Source organism: Vicugna pacos, chromosome 16 (assembly GCF_048564905.1).
Source record: "Vicugna pacos chromosome 16, VicPac4, whole genome shotgun sequence".
Classification (NCBI taxonomy): Eukaryota; Metazoa; Chordata; class Mammalia; order Artiodactyla; family Camelidae; genus Vicugna; species Vicugna pacos.
This window is the reverse complement of record NC_133002.1, coordinates 24,622,872-24,632,315: the sequence shown is the minus strand read 5'-3', so window position 1 is coordinate 24,632,315 and position 9,444 is coordinate 24,622,872. Positions and strand designations below refer to the sequence as shown.

The window sequence follows — 9,444 nt, the reverse complement described above, 5'->3', positions numbered from 1 at the left end:
CAACCTGACCCATCAGGTCAGTTGAGGCACAGGCTGTGGGAATCAGGGTGCCAAGGCGGGAATTGGAACCACCTTCAGCCCAGCCTGCCTCACCCTGTAGCCTCAGACATTAACTATGAATGTGCACACTAGGCTGGATCCCCTACTGGTGGCAGTAGTAATCATTACTGGAGCACGGATTTCCCCACCTCAACCACAGGGTGAGGGGTGGGGGAGTGAGCTCAGGGTAGGGGTGCACTCAGAATGAAGGGGATCCCATGGTGAGGCGGTACAGGTTGAGAGGTGTGGGGCCCAATCAGATTGGAACTGACCTGGTTGAGAGGTGAGGGGGACAATTTCAGGATGTTGGGTGTCCTGTGCTGAGATATGAGGGGTAAGCTTGTGGGTGTAGGGGCCATAGGTTAGGACCTAGCAGGATGGAGTGTCAGGGCAGGGACCTCGGTGTGAGGAGAAGGAGCAGTGTCTTCAAGGTCTGGTGGGAGACTGGGCCTGGCCAGGGGTGGGAAGGTAGTAACAGGGAGGAAAAGGTGTGCAGGGGAAGTGGGGCTGGCGGGGTGTGGCCTGGCCAAGGGCAGTCGTGGTTCTAGTTCAGTGCCAGGACCCAGTCAGTGGCTGGGTGAAGGCTCTGGGGATGGAGACCCGGCGGGACAAGCAGGAGGGGCCCCACCTGGCTCCTCCCGGCCCCAGCGGCCAGGGCCGGTAAAGCAGGAGACCCACCCGAGCAGTTTGCGCTGCGGGCGGGAGGAGGAGGGGCGCGCACGCGCAGACGGACAGACGCGCGGACGCCGGAACCCACCCAGAGCGCGTGGAAGCTGGCGGCAGCCGGTTGCTCCTGGACCAGCTCCTGGAAGAGGAACACAGCCTGGGGCCTGGGCCGCCACTTGCCCGCGGCTCGGCTGCCGCTGCCGGACAGTTAAGAGGGCGCTGGTGGGGGCGCGCTGCTCGGGGAGCCGGCGGGTGATGCCTGGGCTGTGCGGCTGAAGAGACGCCCAGGGAGGGGTGCGGAGGTGAGGTCCCGGCTGCGCGTCCCGTTAGGACCCTGAGGCGGGTCCCAGCCGCCGCTGTGGTTCGTGGTAACCCCGCTATTAGTAGTTCCTGGACCTCGCGTTTGTGCCGCAGCTTAAACCCGGGTTTAGGAGATCAGGTACAGCCCCGGGAGGTGGGAGGGCGCCGGACGGCTCCGGAGCATCTCCTATTGGCCCTCAGATCATGGCCTGCTCCTGGGAGGCGGGTGCGGTGCGGTCGCGGGTCCTCGGATGGAATGGGGGCTGCCCCATGAGAGCCCCTGGATTTGCTCCCATCTTAACCCGCGGCCTGACCTTGGGGGCGGCCTCTAAAGACCCAGGTTCGTGGGACTCAGGTTACAGGTCAGTCTGCTCCTGGGAGATGGGCTCGGTGTGATCAGTGTGCTGGGATGGCTGCAGCGGCAGCGGGAAATGGTCGCAAACCCCGCGCTCTCATAGGGCAGCCCCAATCCCGCCATAGCAGCCGCCACCTTTCCCTGACAGCACAGCACCCGCCTTCCAGGAGCAGGCTGACCTGTAACCTGAGTTCCACGAACCTGAGGCAGCAGAGGCCAAGCTCAGGCCATGCGCTGGGGAGTTTGAAGCAAATCCACGGGCCCCCATGGTCAGACTCCATAACCCGCCACTCCCTTCGACCACACCGCGCCCTCTTCCCGGGAGCAGGCTGACCTGGGGACCTTGCCTGGAGCAGCAGAGGCCGAGCCCTTGACAGGCCGTGGGGAAGATGGGGGCAGCTTGCCAGGTCGCTGCCCATCTCCCTGCCGCTGCCCCAGGTTCGTGGATCACTTGTTTTCAAGCCAGTGGTTTCCTGAGAGGCAGGCGCGGTGCAGTCAGGTGGCGGAGGCTGCGGGGAGGGATGCTGCCCCAAGGGAAGCAGGTGGACTTGCTCCCATCTCCCCCAGGGCCAGACCTGTGGACGGCCTCTGCTGCCCCAGGTTTGCAGGACACATGTCATGTCAGCCTGTCCCTGGGAGGAAGGCTCAGTGTACTCGGGGCAGCATCAGTGGCTGAAAAGAATTTTAGAAGTGGGCTCTAGCCCAGCGTAACTAACTCTCCTTTCTTCTCTTGCTTCCTCAGTTGGTGGCTGTATCGGCTTTTTCATTATAGGTTATTGCTGGATAATGAACATAGGTTTCTGTGCTATATAGAAGAAACTTTATTTAAAAATCTCTTTTTATGTGTAGTGGCTAACATTTGTAAATCTCGAACTCCCCTTTCCCTAGTAACCTTAAGATTGTTTACTAAGTCTGCAAGTCTGTTTCTGTTCTGCAGATGAGTTTACATTGTCTTTTTCTCTCTTTTTTTAGATTGCACATATGAGTTGTATCATTTGGTATTTTTCTGTTTCTGGCTGATTTCACTTAGAATGACCATCTCTAGCTCCATCCATGTTGCTGCAAATGGTTTTATTTTGTCCTATTCATGGTAGAGTAGTATTCCAGTGTATAAATATGCAGCAACTTCTTTACCCAGTCATCTGTTACTACATTTAACTTGCCTCCATGTCTCGGCTATTGTATACAGTGGTGCTGTGAATACTGGTGAGCAGGTATCTTTTCACATTGGAGTTATTTCCAGTTATGTACACAGATGTGGAATTGCTGGGTCATAGGGTAAGTCTACTTTTAGTTTTATCAGGGATTTCCATGCTTTCCATAATGACTACACCAAACTAGATTTCTACCAGCAGTGTAAGAGGGTACCCTTCCCTCTACAGCCTCTCTAGCATTTATCATTCATGAACTTCTGAGCGATGGCCATTCTGACTAGTGTGAGCTGATTCTTCATTGTAGTTTTGATTTGAATTCCTCGGTTTATTAGTGATATCGAGCATTTTTTCCTGTGCCTATTGGTCAATTGTGTCTTCATTGGAGAAATGCTTGTTTAGGTCTTCTGCCTATTTTAGGATTGAGCTGTTTGTTTTTTTTGTTATTAAGTTGTATGAGCTGTTTATATATTCTGAAAATTAAGCCTTTGTTAGTCGTATAATTTGCAAATATTTTCTCCCATTCGTAGGTTGTTGTTTACTTTTGTTTTACTTATGGTTGTCTTTGTTGTGAAGAAATTTATGAGTTTAATTACGTCCCTTTTGTTTATTTTTTTCTCTTATTTCCATTGCCTTGGTAGATTACCCTAGGAGAATGTTGCTAAGATTTATGTCAGATAATGTTTTGCCTATGTTTCCTTTTAGGAGATTTATCATGTCTTGTCCATCTGCATCTTTAAGCCTGTACTCTACATCTGTGCTTCAGTTTTGAATTTTGAGCTTCTTAGAGAAAACCTACTCTTAGCTCATACGTTAGATTCAACATGTCTAAAGCTGATTTCATAATCTTTCTTCTTGCAGCGTCTCCACTTATTCAGTGGGATAATCATTCTTCCGGTCTTAAATACCCAAAGGCTTGGAGTGGTCTTTGATTTATCTTTTTCTCACCACCCTCCATATTTTGTCAGCTTCTTGAACTGTATGTTTTTGGTTTCAAGTGTCTATTCTGATTGCTGATACTCTGATGAAGAGCTTTCATCCCTGATACGTTATTGTTTCCTTCTGCTGAATTCTTGGATATTCTCTCCCCCCCTTTCAGTCAACCTACAGTTTTGGCTCTCCAACATCTAGAGTCAAGTCAAAGAGTTAACACAACCAGATCTCAGTCAGGTAGTCTCGACCCATCATCATTTTGTACTTAGCTTATGTGTTCCAATTATTATGTAACTTAGCCTCCTATGGTAACATGTGCCTTATTAAAAACCAGGAGTCACCAGCCTTTTCCTATCCAGTCCTCAGTTAAAACAGATTACAATTGCCCTGAGAACTAGTTGGAGCCCCATCCCCTTCATAGAGTCTTCCCTATTTACTCCAAATACTTCTAGCTCCTCTTTGTATTCCTGCACTGTTTATGATCAGTAGCCTGTAATCTTGGCTTTGAGTACTGACTTGGTACCATCCCTGGGTGGTTTCCAATGTTTTTCCTCACTTAGCTGGTAACTGGAGAAGACTACCTTGTTCAGCCTCCTTTATACCCCTCACCCTGCTTAGCATCGGACAAAACATGCATCCAGGCAGTGCTTACCTACTTTATTTATTTGCAGGGTGGTGGTGTGGATTATAGCTAATAACTATTAATTCAGTGTTGCAATTAAAAAAGAAAGGCAAGAAAATCCATAAAACTTTATCTCCATGTTCAGTTTAGCGCTTTACCTCAATAGTTTTCTTAAGTCTGTATTTACATTCACATAGTGTTCAGTGCTTGTACAGTTTCCTGGGGCAAGCAGGTGAATTGTCATTATGTTTGACTTTCACGTTACATTTCATATTGGATATATTTGTGCAATGACAAAACCTTCTTTTATAAGTAAACAGCCGGAAGCCCAGAGAGACTAAGAGCCTAACCCAGGGTCACCTGGTTAGTGTTTGGCACAGGCCAGGACCACAGTTCACATCATCCAGCTGATCGTCTTCCAGTGCCTTTTCATTCCAGTGCTGGGAAATGTAGCCCCATCAGCCAAACGGCCAAGTCACATTGCTGCCCCTTTACCTGCCAGTGATGGAAGTGCTACAAATAGTGGCAAAGGAAAGGTCAGAAATAGGAGTGATAAAACACATTTAAGTGCTGGAAATGGATCCTCAACCTCCTCCTCCCTACTTGAGCGCCTCACAAGTGTCCCATTCTGACAGTTCTGATCATTGTTTATAACATAGCCTTAAAATCAGACATCTTTTATAAGACATGCTTTTATCTTGGTCCCTTTCCTGCTAGTAGTCACCATCATGGGCAGAAAGTGCTTGGTTATGTTCTGTTTGTCACATAGGTGGGAGGGAAAGTGGGAAAGGGAGTGGGGTGTACTGAAGCCGAGCATTTTACAGCTCTGTTGTTCTAGGCCCAGAGCAGTTCCACTCTTGCTTTCATCACCTCTCCACCTCCGAGTCCCAGCCACCCATTCATGCCTGCTTCCCCACATGCCACGTCCTGGGGAAGGACAGAGTGGTGGGCAATGCCCCCTCCGCCCTCTGCTCTGGGAGGTGTAGGAGTCTGCATTAACTTTTGAGCTGTTTTAGTAATTGGGCTTTTCCAGCTTTTCTAGACATCTCCTTTCCATCTCTGAGAAATTGGATTTGTAACTTAACCATACATGGACTATACTAATGTATTCAGTGACATTAGTGTGATGTTGCCTCTAAGGTGTTCTGTGACTGGATAGGAGGTTTTTATTTCACAGGATGCTTCACATCCAATTCCAAAGGCCTACAGGCTGCAGGTGTAATCCAAGTTCTTACATGTCTGTAAGGTAGACATGAACATTATTTGATAATATGACCATATGTTCATAGATTACGGTTAGTCCTCCGGCTCTGTATCTAATGAAAGTTTAAATTCCAAACACTTGAAGAAATTTTGTGGACCATGTCTTTTTGCCTGTAACCAGTTGCAAAAACTGAAATCACAACTCTACCACAAGCCACAGTGTTTCCCAGTAGAGAAAGCCCTCTAATTTTACAACCTCTAAGTAGTGCAATGGTTGTTTGGGTGAGATGAGGGATGCCAGAGTATTTTTTGGGACACTAGAGTGGCATGACAAGTATTCTGGGACTGGTTACAGTTGAATCTCTACTTCCTATATCCTGGATTGATTACAGAGGCAATGTTAGTGCAGTAACCATCTTGTGTATGCAAGTGTAGGTAGGAAGACAAGAGAGAAAATAGAAGGGATATAAAGTAATGGAGGGACTTCATAGCAGTACAAATAGTGACTTTGACACCACCAGCTGATGACATGAACTTGGCAAGAATTTGTGAGAATTGGTGGGTGTCATTGCAAGCAGGAGAGTCCTGCAGCTCTTGGGGTGAACAGGCAAAGGGGAGAGCAGATATGGTGGCTATCCGGGGGCTATTTTTGTCCTGAATGTGAAAATGTCCAGTCCCCTGTTCAATTTGGCAGCCACAACTTCACATGACTCAGGGCATTATTTCCACCAGAAATCCATAAAAATATAAACAACCTCTGTTTCCCAAAGTGTTTGTTCTCGATCTGAGATGATTGTCCTGTGGTGGGAGGTAAGTGGGCGATGGGCCCTGTTACATCACCCCCTTTCACTAGAAGTCTACCTCGATGCTTTTCATCCTACTCCTAGAGGTGCTCTCATTCTGTTACACCTAGGCCTGTAAGACGGGCTTGCCTGAATCCTCACGTGAAGAGGGATAGTTATGTGCAGTTTTAAAAAATTGCTTGGGTCATGTGGTCCTTTGTTCCTTCCATTGGAAATCACTATTCCAGAGCAAATAGTATGCCTCCATAGAAAGTATATTGTTTGTAAGATGTCTTCAGAGGTTTTGCAGTTGGTTTAAATATTTGCTTGGTGATGGCATCTTGATTGATTGAAGGAGGCAACCCTCACTAGGGGCATTGTGTGCTTTCGGTCTGAGAGTTCCTTTCCTGGCAGTAGAGTGTTCGTAGGCAGAGTTAGAAAGTTACCTGGTCTGAGAAGCCGAATTTGCCCGCAGCTGGGAATTGGCAGAAGAGTCTGTTATGGAAGGAAAGCTTTAGGATTATCTGGTAGCAGAGTTCTGGGATCCAAACCCTGGGAAACCTCAGCTTTTGTAGAGTATGTTCTGTAACAATAGGCTATAGGATAATTTTTACACTTGTTATGGGATGTAGAGTTGGGGAAAGACTTAAAAATGAAAGAACTTTAAAAGAGAATCTCCGAATATTTTAAAGAAGACAGTTCTCAGAATGAGAGCTTTTCTGGAAAAGACTAGCTCTTCACTTCACAGGGGAAGCAGGGAGCAGGTGTAACTGCACTTACGGTAACTTAAAAGGTAAACCTTACCCTCCCACTTAGCTGTTTCCTGGTGTAAGTTCATCTCGCACATCTGTAGTTATAGACCTGATGTGTCATTTTCTGGTACTCCATTCTGCTTCTTAGTGAGAGACTGACACAAAGCCACATAGCAATTGAAAAAATGTGCAAACGACTTTATTGTTAAAAATGTAGACCTGTGGCTGGGTGCTTCATTTGCAAGTGTCTTTCAGTACATAGAACACTGAAAAGAATGCAGTGTTATTTCTTTTTTTATTCCTTTAAGCCTTTGAAAAGAAGGTTTTCTTTGCAGAGTGTCTGGAGTACATCAGAACAAGCAGAAACTAAAAATAGCTTTAAGAAAGCTCCAGTATAGACGTTGCTTATAGTATGGTATCTGTCTTAAAGTTAATTCTTTAAAGCAGGAAGCTGTAACTCTCAATTTCTTAAGCAAATATAAACATTCTTGACACTTAATGACATTCTTTGTGGGGTGAAGCTGATTTTGCTTCCATTCTGAGCGTTGAAAGTCCTTCTATGATACTCCTACCAGTCCTCAATATTTTATTTTCCCTCTGTTGTGAACTTGTTATTAAACTTGAAGCAGATATAAATATCATTAACTTGCTACATATGTAGATGTTCAGTGTTACATAGTCAGAAAGTTTGTGTACATCACACGTATCTACATAATTCCCCCCTTTCCAACTGTGTTCCTGATAGGATGGTGGGAAATGGCAGTATGGGGATATGTCTTTCAGTACACAGTGTTTCCCCTCTTCCCTCTACCAGATCTGGATTTTCTTTCATCTTTCGGCTTCTAGACTTACTAGCTCTTTTTCGTAAGCTAGGTATGTCTCATCCCCCTGTGCACACAAACATGCGTACACACACACACACACACACACATATATTCTGCCGTAAGGAGTAGCGTGCAGCATCCCATTCTCCCACTCCTTCTCTGGATCCACCCACTGGAGGCAGTGTCTTGCACGAATTCATTTGTAAGTTCCTTTATAAAATTCGAGTGGTTGGGAAATAGGACTGATATCCACACCTAGTAGGCAGGCCCTCAAGGACAACTTCTATGGTTAATGCCAGGTTATCTTAATGTTTGAGTATCTGGGTTTCATGTCTTCCTCTACCACCTGTGTGACCCATGATTCCCACATTTCTGCCTCCCTCTAGAATTTTTCTCTCCAACTCTGAACTCTTACAATGTTCTGCTGATTTGACATCTTCACTTGGAACTCTGATATCTTAAAATCAACATGTGTAAAAACTGAGCTCTTTGTCGTCCAACCCCCCAAACTGGTCCTTTCTGCAACATCCCCCATTCAGTTAGTGGAAACTTAATCCTTCCAGCTGCTTGGGTCAAAAAACTTGGAGTTATTCTGATTTTCACTGACATACCACATGAATTCTGTCAATAGATCTGGTTTAACACTGCCTTTAAAACAGATCCAGAACCCAGCCACTTCTCACCATGGCTCCTGCCTCCACTGCTGCTTCCCTGCCCTGAGCCACTGTCCTCTCCTCCTGCACAGCCCTTCTCAGAGGCTTCCCTCCTTTCATCTCTGACCCGTTTTGACTATTCTCACCCGGCAGTCAAGTGAGCCTTGAAAACCTAAGTTAGATTGTGTCGTCATTCTGCAGTGCCTCCCAATTTCACTCCGGGTAAAAGCCACAGTCCTTGCAACGTCCTCCAAGGCCATACAGGATCTGCACTGACCCTTCTCCGCAGCTCCAGCAGTGCCCCCATTCTGGAACATGCGAGGTGCACGCTGGCCTCGGTGATGGTTATTCCGTCTACCTGGGACTTCTCACCTCCTAGTCTTATTTCTAACCTCAGTCCTCAGTGTGGCCTGCTCTGGTATTTAATACAACATCACCATAATCCCATACCCCAAACTCTCTTTACCTTGCCCTTTTTTTATTTTTTCCATGGTTCCTCTTTCTTAACATGCCACTTCCTCTGCCTCTCTGTCGTGTGAATTGTCATCTCCACCCCCCACCCCAGCTAGACTCCAACCCAGCTCCGTGAGGACAGGAATTTTGTTTTGTTTATTGATCTATTCCAAGTGCCTAGATTAGTCCTGGGTACATAGTAGCCTGTCAAAAATTATTTGCTAAATAATTTAAAATATTATAAAATGAGTCATCCTTTTAGGAACGGGTGAGGAAAGGAAGATGCATGAAAGAATGGTGCAGTAAATAATGATATTTGCCTGTTGTTCTTTGTGTGATATATATATATGTGTTTTAGTCTTAATTTGGTATCCAGTTTCTTAATTTAATATCTGTATTAAGGTGTAATTTACAGGCCATAAAATTCACAAATTATAATTGCACAAATCAGCCATTTTAGATATTTCTAGAGTTGTGCAACTGTGTCCTCACAAAGTCCCCTTTTTTCCATCCATATGCAGTTCACCCTCCACTCAGTGGCACCCTGATTTTATTTGTTTTTGTTTTTTTGGCAATCACATCTCAAAAGAATAATTTACACAGCAGTACTAATAGAGCTTTGGCTTTTAGAAATGACACACTTAAATATGAATTCAGCTGTCATTGCTGAATGTAGGTAGCAGTATCAGACATCGGTGAGAAGAATGGACT

General features: G+C 46.1%; 1 long non-coding RNA gene across 1 annotated transcript in view; it reads left to right on the top strand.

Annotated features, from left to right (window-relative positions):
• The first annotated feature begins 793 nt into the window (after positions 1–793).
• Positions 794–9,444, top strand: part of LOC140686244 (uncharacterized) — a 54,236-nt gene continuing 45,585 nt past the window's right edge. The window contains exon 1 of the long non-coding RNA XR_012059951.1: positions 794–1,007. This is a non-coding gene — a long non-coding RNA (uncharacterized lncRNA). The remainder of the gene's footprint in view (positions 1,008–9,444) is intronic.